Raw genomic sequence first — 9,349 nt, 5'->3', positions numbered from 1 at the left:
TTGTGGTCCCAATAGTTTTAACCTGTATATAGACGTCCACAAATTTGCTAGGAAATTGGCCTTAAAAAAGTATTTTATTAGGGATGCCATTTCCAGTCAAATTGGTACTAACCAAGAGGCAAAAACAGATATACCATCATCCCAATGCCTTCAAAAGGAAATCAACCTTCTATCCCAAATTTGCTCAGGGGCACCTAGTAAGTTCTTTTGTCGATATGGTCACTAAAGATCTGGAAGATTCCAGTCGATCATTTAAAATTAAAAATGACAATTTGAACACAAAAGAAAAAGAGGCCTTGCACACTTTAGAGACTAATGAATTGTTAGTTATAAAACCTGCTGACAAGGGGGAGGTATAGTGGTAATGGATAGATCTTATTATATGGCTGAGTCCAAAAGATTGTTGGATGACAGAGCCACTTACCTCCCCCTTCCTAATGATCCCCTTGATCAATATCAAAAAGATCTAGAGGCTCTGCTTGACACTGGCTTGAAAAATAGAGCTATTACTGAAGATGAGGCAGCTTATCTTAGCATACCACATCCACGTACACCTTTATTTTATTTTATACCCAAAATACACAAACACCTCACATCACCACCGGGTAGACCTACACAGGCGACACGCGGTCACGCGTCATCGGGAGCCTGCGCCCCCTGCACGCGCGTCCAGGGCTCCCCGAGGGAGCCCTGGTGTCCCGCGATGTGGGGGACGGCGGCAGGGGGTTCCGGGGGACCCGGCGGACCCGGCGAGCGGAGGGAGAAAGCCCCAATCGGAGGGCGCTCCTCCGCGGCTTTGGCGCGCGCCCGGCACCCTCCGGCGCGCGCCAGGTTACTGCTACGGCCGAGACCGGGCAAATGCTCGAATAAACTTGGCCGCAGCAGTATTATTTCTGGCATTTCATCTTTATCTTCCAATTTATCTCAATTTATTGATTATCATTTGCAGCCTTATGTAGTACATAGCAAGTCCTATTTGAGAGATACGACCCATATTCTCCAAATCCTAAGGGATTTGGAGTGGCAGTCCCATTATATACTGGTAACAGCGGACGTCAAGTCACTGTATACAATTATAGACCATCAATTGGGCTGCAGGGCAATATCTCAAAAATTGGATTCCACCACTCAATTAACATCTGTTAAAAAACATTTTTTGATTGACAGCATTTTTTTTATTTTAACCCATAATTATTTCACTTTCAATTCACTTTTTTATAATCAAGTATGTGGAACCGCGATGGGCACCAGGTTTGCCCCAAGTTATGCAAACCTTTTTATGGACAGTTGGGAAGAAAGTTCAATTTGGAACAACTGTCCATATGGGGCAGACCTGGTGCTCTGGAAACGTTATATAGACGACGTTATATTCATCTGGTCCGGCGGCGAAGCACTATTACAACACTTTTATTCTTATTTGAATAGTAATGATAAAAATCTTGAGTTCACTTTTAAGCACAGTACAGAGCACATTGATTTTTTAGATTTAAATATTTATATCACCAATCACACTCTACAAACTAAAACATACTTCAAGCCAGTGCAGGCAAATACCTACCTGAGAGCCGATAGTTCACATGACCCATTGTGGATAAAGAACATACCGAGGGGCCAGTTTCTCCGCTTGAGACGCAATTGTTCCGACATTGGTGACTTTGCGTTACAGGCGGAGGAACTGAAGTGCAAGTTTCTTAGTAGGAACTACCCAGAGCAACCTTTAGATGAGGTTATCAATCATGTTACCAACATGAAAAGAGAGGATCTTCTGGTTTAAAAGAAAAAAGATTTGAAAAATAATTTTTTTGAAAAGGTCCCATTTATTACACAATATAATGGCATGGCACCAAAAATCAGAAAAATAATCAGCAAACACTGGCCAATCCTACTGAGGGATAGTGTTCTAGCAGGAGTTCTACCTGTGAAACCGCAAATTATATTTACTAGGGCGTCCAATCTAAAATCTAGGGTAGCTCCTAGTTGTCCACTGATTCATTTAAAAGAGAATAGAGCTGTGTTGAATAAGGTTTTTTTTAAATGCTCAAAGTGTATGGCGTGTGCATACAGTAGTAATGCTAAGAGTTTTAAATCTAACGTCACTAAGATAGAACATCCTATCAAGTCACATATTAACTGTCATATGAGTTTTGTCATATATCTGCTACAATGTCCTTGTGGCCTGCAATATGTGGGAAGGACCGGAAGAACATATCAGAGGAGAGTGTATGAACACATATACAATATCAAAAGAGGACTGATAACCCATAGCGTATCCCACCATTTCCTGACACATCATGATAAAAATCCTAGCGGTCTTAAATGTCAAGCCATTGAGAAAATTCCTGCTAGTGCAAGAGGTGGTGATAGATTACAAAAATCTAGTATGCGTGAGGCTTACTGGATATACGAGCTTAAAACATTATCACCTCAAGGGTTAAATATAGACTTTGAGCTAGGAGCGTTCTTATAACATCAGGCGTATGTTTTCTTTTATTCCTGCACCCTTTGAATGGGACTTTTTTTATATATATATTTTTAATTATGTATTTTTATCTACTCTACTGTTTATTGCCTATGCCATTAACCTTATCCATCCACTATCTTATCTGTTTTTATGTCATGTTAAATGGTGTGTCATGTTGATTTTTTATTTTTTTGTTTGCAAAGCTGAATCAAATGTCAGTGATTTACTAAGCTAATTGGTGTATCCCCTTGACTGCCCTGATTGACAGACCAATCGGAGCCAAGCTAAGGATATATATACCTGGGCTCACTGCCATAACTTTATATCCCCTGAGGAAGTGTGGTCACACACACGAAACGCGTAGGGCTATTTTATTTGATTTTGGACATTTTGCTGAATACAAGCTGTAGTATCGCTGAGCGCTTTGGTTGAGCGAAGTAGGGGCAAGGAGGTGTGGATCGCCATTTCCCTGAGGCTTCACTGAATACCAGTCCTGACGTCATATCCGGCGACGTCATTTCCGGTTTCGGCGCAACGGAGACGTCATTTCCGGTCCTCATCAGTAAGGAGTAACAGAGGGAGTACACGGCATCCTGAGAACCCTGCGACCTCCCCACACGTGGATTTCGGCTCACATTGACATATGCGAATCTACATCTGCCGTCCTGTGAGTGTTATTCAGATTTTAACCCACCGGAGCGGCACATCAGCAACCTGTCCTACTTTTTATTTTCAGTTATAATAAATTAACTTTTATTACTAGCTTTGCTTTAATGTTGTCTGTCTAGTTGTGTCTGTCTGTCTGTCTTGTCCCCCTGTGGCAGCCAGCTTGCATTTTTTGTCTGTGTAATCTGTTTAGCTGTGTTGCACTAATTTCTCTCTTCTTTTATTTCATGTTCCACATCCCCTGCATGAATTCCTAACGGAGCACTCAAAGATTCAGTGACTGTAACACATCCTGGAATTGGGACTATTTCCACTGGACTTCCATCCATTTTGGACTGATCAGGCGCCGGTATCTCTTTTTATTTGTATAAAATAGAATTACAAGGATCTAAATTTTCTGATTATTATATGTAGCGGGGTACCCCCTGGCTACTATTCTACCCTATGGGCTGGCAGTAAACCCTGGTATTAACAGGCTTGCCAGTAGTTGCTATGGGGTTTTCCCCCTCACCTTTTGGTACTGCACTTGAGTGACAGCAGAAGGTGGTACATCCTGTTGTAACTAGGACAATGGAGTGCCCGTCTCCTGGCTGTACTTAAGGGCAGAACCGCCATAAAGTTAGCACATTGTTCCTTCTCTCTGAGGAAGACAGGATGTAATGCTCGGCCTGCCCACAAGCCAGACGAGACCCCGGGACTGAGGTGGAAAGGAGTAATAACACACACCTAGCAGTAAACGGGGGCACGGCCGGAGTGTGGAAGTAGCGTAGGTGGTCCTGGTAACAAAAATAGAATGGGTATCGTACTTGCCAACTCCAGTGTAGAAAGGTAAAGTCCGTAAGCCAATGGTCGTGGGATGGAGAGAGCAGCGTAGTAGAGTGTCCGTAAGCCTGGGTCGTGGAGTGGAGAGAGCAGCGTAGTAGAGTGTCCGTAAGCCGTGCCCAAGGGATATAGAAGTCTGCAGAGTAGTAATGTCCAAAGCCAATGGTCGTGATCCAGGGAGGTCAGCAGTAAATCCAGGGACAGGATAAGGAAATAAAAGACAAAAGGGGCCAGGCAAAAGCAGACAGCACCAAGGTACAGAAGCTATGCAGAGCAAAGAGGAAATGGTGAGGGGAGACTAAATAGGGGGCTGGGACCTATCAGAGGAAGGGGAGGAACGGAGGAGTGACCTGAGGGAGGACCTGATAGGGGAGAAGTGTCTGGGAGGCTGAGGCCAATCGGAGCAAGGGGAGGGACGGAGGAGCGGCCCAAGGGAGGACCTGATAGGGGAGAGGTGCCTGGGCAGCTGGGACCTGTCAGAGCATTGGGAGGAGCGGAGGAATGGCCCGGAGAAGGGCCTGATAGGAGATAAGGGTCTGGGGGACGGACCTGCAGGAGCAAGGGCAGGGAAGCTCGTAATGCGCGCGCCGCGTCAGAGGAGGCGGAGTCAGGCGCCCGGTGCCAGAAAATTGAAGCCTGGGTCCGTGCGCGCTCGTAGGGGGGATGCGCGCGACCCGGAAGTGTGGGATCAGCCATGGAGGGAGCCGCACGGAGTGAGGCACGCTGCCGGGGAGCCTGGGTGGCACGGAGCAAAGGTAAGGAGGCACTGGAAGTGGGTGTACCCGCAGCGTGGATCCTTACCCAGGACACACAATTACGAGCCTGAGATTGGGGCCTTCCCATGTGCTCTTCCCACCAGGGAGAGTGAGTGTGGACCATACCTCTGCCTCTACTAGGGAGGTGGGGAAGAGCAAGGACGTCTGTTGGTGTCCTTTGCCTGTAGTGGTGGTCCAGGCACCATCATCCAGTGAATACCGACAGACTGTATCCGGCAGAAGCATGCTGAGTAACTGTTACTTCAGAAGTGTAGTAATAAACCCATTCCTGTTTTGCAATATACCTCCTGCCAGGTGCATGACCTTACGCAGAGGTAGAGGTAATAAGTTATACTGTGGGAGATCACCTTCAGTTCCTGGAGCCTACGGCAGATGGAGGTGCTGCACTGCTAAGGAGATATGTGGGGTATGAACCCAGAAGCCTGGTCCTGTATCCTCACTATCATCAGTGGACGACTCAGCCCTCCTGTTGCCAGCAGGTATATACACCATACACCCTGTAATGGCCCCTATCTGCGATTGGGTGGGGAAACACCATTACATATAAAGAAAATGATAAATGTAGTGGATTCAGAATACGTAATCAGCCTCTGATAGGGAAGCTCAATCCAGCATTTTGTATGAAATTATATTAAATACTAAATAGATGTTCTTTGGATCTATTACTGTTGATGATTCAGGAGATTCGAGAATAACTGAATTCCTTTGGGAAAGACTTACTGTAGCTGATATATAGAGGCTAAAATACAGCAAAGACATCCACATTTGCAAAGTTACAATCTAATACAGAGACACAACTAAAACAATTCAAAGAAGAACATATCAAGTTCAAACGGAAAAAAATCCAGAAAGTCATTAAAGATTATTACCGGTTAAATAGTGCTAAAAAGGATTACATCAAAAACCACCTTCAACTTTACATGGTCAAAAACAAATATGAGGAATACTAGATTTAGTGATTGTTCTGATCATCATTGGATTTCTCAGTACCTTATGGACCCTTCTCAGCACCAATATTTTTTAGGGAAGAGACATACAAGAGGTTTACCAGGTTGGAGTAGGAGCATTGGTTTAAGCCAGAGACCGCCAAGCAAAAGGTCAAAACAAAGGAACTTTTAATCTTCAACTTGTCATCATGTATATTAACTGAATGTGACATCAAGGTATTGTCAAAGGCATTCACTTTTTCAACCACCAACAAATTTGAGTAATACCAACAGGTAATAGATATGATTAAATTTGAAAGAACCACTCAATTTGGAATCTTTATTTTTATAAACCTTTACAACAGGCTATTTAACTGACTGTTAATATGCCAGCAACAACAAATAAAACAGCACAGTGAAAGCACAGTTATTCCCCCCGATGAAGGTCATCAGTAAGTATTTTTATGAGGATGGTAAAGAATGATATATCAAAATAGAGTGACATAATTAAACATACCTATTCTAATTTAAATACACCGGAATATGCAACTACACAACAGCTCCCACACGACAACTCTATTAATATAAAACCTGCAGACCCTACAAGTAGATTAAAAAAGGAAATTTACTCAATTGTCCTGATGGGTTTTACAAGAAAATTGGATCAATGCAGAAACAGTAAACATTTCTAACCAAGGATCCCGGTGATCTACAGTATACATTACCAAAAATTCAGTATACATTACCACAAATGGGAATTGCTGGGAGAAATAGGTAAAAAAAAAATTAGATTCACTAGATATATATAACACCTTACAAAAAACATCATAAGGGTGATCCTCCCATATGTTACAGTTATTGGATATAGTGTTGCACAAAAATTACTTTAGGTTAGAGAAGGAATTTCTTTTAAAATACAAGGCACGGCTATGGGGAGCAATGTTTCTCCCTCATATGCCAACATTTAAATGAGGCAATATGAGGCAGATTATGTCTACAACCACTCTCCATACCAATACATATTATGTTGCTAAGGTGCATAGATGATGTCTTTATGATTTGGCAGGGTACAGCTGCTGCCGCCTTTATCCTAATGCGACCGTATCAGCGCAACTCTGATAACCGCGGGCAGATGCAGTATTTTTTTTATTTTCCGGAATATGTTCCGGTATTTTAGCGCTCGTAATATTAGCATTTTATTAGCGCTGTCAGCAATACTGCAATACCGTCTAAAAACTCAGGGGGGCATTCGCGAGCTGTTGTCTTCAAAGTCTAATACTTTAGCAGTTCAACCTACGTCAGTACACAGTCTGCGTGTGCACGCGCAGTAATTGTAAATTTGCATATTTATACATGCATGTGCAGTGCTGAATGTCTCATTTGAACATTGTTAAAATACATAGGCGTGTACTGTAACAGTATCACATTTAGGCATATACAGCACTCTCCCCTGGCTCGCCCCGGCACATACACAGGCTAATTTACTGCACTGCAGTATTTCAACTTCTTATCTACAGTACAGTACACCTCTCCCCCACCATTCATTTGCATGCATGTCTTTCTGGTTTCAATCACATTCCTGCTTGCTAGCTGATGATTACTGCGTATGCATCTATAACTTCACCACTGCTTGCTTGCGAAGTTCAAGAGTGAGTGACCAAAAAAAAAATATTTTTTTTTTTCTCGTCATTTTTTATTTTTATTTTCTCCACAAGCCTGCCTAAACCATCTTGATATTACGATATTCAATCTGTGCTGTAGCTTTTGACTGCGACACTGTGCGTTTGACTGCACATGATTGATTTGTGTGTTTTTTATGTATTTGGGGGTGTTGAGATCAAATTATTATGATGACCTGCCTGTTGAAAATATGTCATGTCTTTGAACTACAATACAGCTAATCCTTCATGCATCGTTAGCCCCCCCCCCCCCCCCGCAGACACACACAGGGCTCGCTCAAGGATTACAACCTCTTATCGACACCTCTCCAGAACCATTCCGTTTCTAAAGCTTGTCATTGTGCTTTTCAACCTCTCTCACACCATTCGTTACTTTTCCTATTGTTGGCTTTCCCTTATGTTAATCTGATTATGTAACCAATTATTAAAAAGGTAACCAATTATTAAAACTGTATGTCTTCTTCAAGAATCCCCCCCACACACATCACAGTGAATTTAAAGTTCATAGAAATAAAATCTTAATGTAATTAAATATGTATTTTATTTTATCAGGAAATAAAAATACAAATAATCATTGAGAGAGGGGGGGGATTAAAATTGAGGGGCGCTGGATAATCATGAATAATGCACATTGAAAATAATAAAAACTGTAATACATATTTTCCGTCTTTATCTTCTTCCTCATTCTGTGTAGTTCATTGAGAGAGGGGAGGTTTTGTGTAAATCATGACTGCATTTTAGATACACTTAACTGTACACACAGTTCACAAACTTTACACATGATACCCCCCTCTCCCCTTGTCCATCCTTTTTTTTCTGAAAAAACAAGAAAAGAAAAAATTAGTGCAGTTATGTGCATACTGTATTATGGCATTGTGTACTGTAAAGCTACTCTATATTGGACAACAGTATGCAGATAGTACTGTCAAACTAGTCTATACTGGAACTACTGTATACTGTAACTACTGTTAAATACTTTGTAACCAGGTGGCTAGTGCTGCTCTCTCAGGAAAGAAAAAATCTATGCCATACTTACCTGTATCATACTGTACTTACAGTACCATACTACAGTATAGTACTATACCATACTACCTTCCTGATGCTTGCCCATTACGCGCGATCACAATGGGCAACACAGTCGCAATATGGTCAATATATTTATTGCATCGTTCCACGATGAGTACATTGTTCCAAAAACTCATTATGCCTTGCGCCAACTCATCCTTTTTGGAGGGTTTCACGACTTTTCGGATATGGTCCTTCAGCTAATGCTAGACCATTTCAATAGGATTAAAGTCTGGCAATCTGTCATTGGAGGGGGAAAAAAAGGACAATTAGTTAAAGAGATACAGTACACAGTAAAAACAGTGGGAAAAAATGAGACACGGTTACCGCACTTACTCCGCTGGCGTCTTCACCCAGTTGATACCGCGCTAAAGAATATGCGCTGTTGACGTGGTGTGCTTCAGATCGTTGTCCTGGTAGAATGGGTGACCATCTGGGAACTCACGTGTGATGTATTCCACAATCTCAGGCACAATTTGCTCTTGGAAAAAAGCTTTATTCATGATTCCTATAACAAGGAAAGTGCTCAAAAAACTGCACACTGGTACAGTACAGTGCATAAGGCAAAAGCGTGTGACTTATTTTACCTTCAAAGATGACAATGCATCCTGGTCCACGCCTAGAGATGGCACCCCACACATGCATCTTCACTGGGTGTTTCGGACGCGACTTCATAGATATGCGACCTTTTTTGTGGAATGCAAAGGTGGCAAATCTCTCCAGCGATACAGTAGACTCATCAGTGAAGATGCAATCCTGGAAAGTTTCTCCACTGTCGATCCATGCCTGGGCCTGGACCACTCTCTTGATCTTGTTAATGTCCCTTATCATAGGGTACGCTCTGTAATGACAAGGAAATTTTAACCCTTTTTAACACTTTAACCTCCTGTACTGTCCAGTACTAACCTCACACGTCCATATTTCCATCCAATTCTGCGTCTCATCTTCTTTATG

Source organism: Ascaphus truei, chromosome 2, assembly GCF_040206685.1.
Source record: "Ascaphus truei isolate aAscTru1 chromosome 2, aAscTru1.hap1, whole genome shotgun sequence".
NCBI classification, from domain to species: domain Eukaryota; kingdom Metazoa; phylum Chordata; class Amphibia; order Anura; family Ascaphidae; genus Ascaphus; species Ascaphus truei.
The sequence above is the reverse complement of the archived record's forward strand: the minus strand, read 5'-3'. Positions refer to the sequence as shown.